The sequence below is a fragment of the Rhagoletis pomonella genome, unplaced genomic scaffold, assembly GCF_013731165.1.
Source record: "Rhagoletis pomonella isolate Grant_MI unplaced genomic scaffold, Rhpom_1.0 Rhpom_scaffold_02648, whole genome shotgun sequence".
Taxonomy (NCBI): Eukaryota; Metazoa; Arthropoda; class Insecta; order Diptera; family Tephritidae; genus Rhagoletis; species Rhagoletis pomonella.
In genome coordinates this window covers 1-3880 of record NW_023461201.1, presented here as the reverse complement: position 1 = coordinate 3880, position 3880 = coordinate 1, and positions in this window count along the sequence as shown.

Genomic DNA, 3880 nt, shown 5'->3' with positions numbered 1-3880 from the left:
AAAAAAGATCAAATATTAATTAATTCGTCCAGCAAGGAAATTTTAGAAAACACAGTGATTTTTTCATACTGGATATGTAGATAGCTATTGCAATTGAAAAAACAAAACCAAAAGTATAAAACCCTAACAACCAAGCGTACTAACGCTTAAACTAAATCATCGGCGTCCATTGTCACCACAGCTGAAGACTGTCGCCTCCGTGTTCATCGTTGTTTCCGAAGTCGAATTCGAAGTTTTACCCGTTGTCGTCTTCGTCTACGTTTATGTTGTTCTCGCCATCGTACCTCTCGCTCGCGACATTTTATACTGTGCATAATCATAATAATTATTATTAGTTGTTATTGGCTTTCGCTGTTACTGGTGTTGTTGCCACATTTGTGATTACATATGGATGTATATTTAAAGCAATAAAATTGTACCATTACTACAAAAAAAGTTATAATAAAAATTTTAGAGGAAAGACAAATAAGTGAGGCGATCAACAAAAGCAGAAACACTTACAAATACTAAGAGGAAAAAATTTGTATATCAAATAATACAATCATACAAACCTATGAATATCCGTACCCATGTGCATATGCTAAATGCCTCTCTTCTTTGTCGCCGAATAAATGATTTATAAGTAATTAGTGCAAAGATGAAGAGTGTAGTTGTGTGGTGATATTCATACATATATATGTACATTAGGGCGGGTCGAAAATTTAATTTTTCTAAAATCCCTTGGTAATAGTGAAAATATATTGTATCATGAAGTGAACAAGAAGCCTGAAAAATATTAGTCTTTTATTTTAATTGTAAGAGCCCGCGCATCGACCGCCAAGTGACCCACAGCACACTAGTCAAATAAGACCAATTCTTGTTTAAAATTCTGGGGTCAGCAAAAGATTTGGTGCATATTTTTAGATAATGAATCCGTTAACGCAAAAGATAAAGTCAAATATCATTTCTCGCAGCCCTTTAGCTTATGTTTAATCTCAAAGGTATCTGTTTTCAATAAAATTTTAATTGTTCTCTTGATAATTGCACTGGCCTATAGTCGAACGATGTAAAGAACATCATTATTGCTGGCGTGCATTTAGGTCGCTGGTTCCAAATATTCTAATCCTTTTTTAATATTAGCTATAGTTTGCGAAATTTTGCAAATTTAGAAACAATTTCGGTAGCTGTAATAGAAAAGCCATTATTTTCCATCATCGTGGAAAAATGTTGTTTATGCAAATGAGTATGAAAACACTGAACAGGCACAACTTCTAGAACTACTAATTAGTTTACTTATGTTTATGCATACAATATAAAAATTGTGAATATAGGAAAATAACAAACATTTTTTTTTAAATTTTTTTTATTTTAAAATAATTTGTTTATAATCTGAATGATTTTCATCATATTATTATCATAAATCAGTAACAGTAAGGCTCGCCTTCAATTTGGTAATTATAACGTACCGATCGAGTAACATTTACCAAAATTATATCGAAAAACTTAAGCGGATCTCAAGTTTTTTTCTAAAAAAATTTCTTTAATTGTATAAATAATGAAATTGAATGAAAGAACCGGATTGCCGAAAAGTGTGCCAGGGAGAGACTTTTTTCGTTCAAGCTGAATGCAAAGCGATATTGTCCAATTGGAGAGTGCTCAAGAGGATTTCCCAGGATATGTTAAAGACTATTGCATTTATCTACAGTCACTTTCTCACATAATGGAGTTAACTAAAATATTTTTGTATATCTAAACACTTATTGCACCTCCCCCACTTTCAAATAACGGCAAATTTAGAAACCGCGAAAAATGTGCTTCTTCGGTGACTAATGAAACCATTCCGCACCAATTTTCAAGACAACATAAATGGACTTAAAGTGGGTGTTTCTCACCCTAATTGTATTATGTTAATGTTTATAAATACTTATATGCTTGAAACTACTATTAACTTATCAAACGGTTCCTAAACATTGACAATACATGTTTGACTTCATTCACCACGATCTTGAAAACTGACCAAATCGGCGAGACCAAGCCCATGGTCCTTTTAATATTATATAAACATCCGAAAACATTAAAACGTTTGAAATAAATCGCGTCTCACTTTTTTGTATTTTTCACTTGGTTGCTGAAGTAATGAAGAAATGAAAATTCATAAGGGAAAATTATAGTTTTATCTAAATATCTTAAAAACTTGGAGTCTTGTTGAAAAATGACAAATGAACGTGAGGTACTAAATTTAATAGCCCTTAATTTGATATATCGTCCTGTTTATGACAATTGACGCATTCCATAGATATTACTAGCCAAAGTTCCATTTTCAAAATTCATACATTAATTAATCTTTCGTGGCCAATAACAATTGGCTTAGACATAAGACATCATAATATTACTATTACAATACGGGCAAATGCATTTTATTTTCCCCCATACAAAATCGACCCAGCCTAATGTACATATGTAGTACAAACGAAAACAAATCTAATTAGAGCTAGCAAAGCTGCTCGTTGATATAAATGCGAACTGTACTGATTGTCAAAAATTATGTGTTTGTTGTACATTTGTTCATGTTTGTCATTGTGCGTGTAATTTTCTAGAGTAGTTTTGTGCTCTCGCTATCTCCTTGTATTAACTCGCCCTTCGTGGTATACTCTGATTAACATACGTGAGGATGATAGCAAGGCCAACTTATATAAGTTAGTGTTACAGGAGCAGTTGAAATTTTCGCCCGATGTTTCTTAAAGAACGCCATAAACGTAGCGACCGGTGGTTTATCTTGGTGTTGTTTTGCTCTAGATTGCACCGTTTGTGGCTGAATGAATTTATGTCTTGGTTGTATGAAAGATCAAAAAATTTGGATTTTCTGGCAAGTTGTATAACTTATCGCTACATTAATGGCCATGTTGTACAAACTCATTTAATTTGCGTTTATTTTGTACACTAAATAACCGAAAATGGATAACTCAGCCGAAATAGGTGCGTGCTTTCGTTGAATTTTATAAATGTAAGCCGAAACTATGAAATTGTAAAAATGAGATTTTACAATGAGACTACTCGCAAAATTGCAATGTTTGTGGGCAAAACGTCCAACTTGATTGCGGATTGATTTGAACCAACGTTTTCGGCTTGCATTATGTCAAAAGGATGTGTTTGTTGTAATTCATTCTGTCATTTACTACCATTATGCCTAGGCCAATTCATGAAATCATTTCATGCGTTTGAGTAGAAACTGAATGAATGAACACCGTTTCATGATTTCAATTAACGCGAAATAGAGTTTATGCACTTAGTGTTTACTCAGATCGATGAAATGATTTCGTGAATTGGACTTCGCGTACATGTATACTTATGCTTTTCATTTATAAGGTAATTTTATGTTTTTATACTCTTGCTACCACATGAATATATGAATTCGTGATAAGAATATATGAATTCGCCTTGGAAGATAGAAAGCGAGTAAGAATAAATGCCGAACAAAGGAATTTGTCTTCTTTCAACTTAAATAAATGCATTTTACAAACAAAAGTGCGTACGTTACTTAGTGCCTTGGTAATGGCGAACTCGTAAGGATCTATTGATTGCATTATAAATATTTTCATTTATTTGTTAAACATACAATTATTTTCATTACAACCCGGTCCTATGGATGCTAGAAGCCCGAATAATAAATAATAATAAATGAATAAATAAATTATATGTATATCAGAAAATTAATAAGATGAAATGAAATTATTGTTTGATATCTAACCAAACCTATGTATGTAACTCAATCGCCTAATGGTTTGCCGAACCGTAAACATATGTTTACACATCCAATATCGTGAGTAGGTACCTGGTACTCACGCCTTTTTTATGAAGTTTCACTTCTATCATGTGTACGGTGTGACACACGCATTTTTTT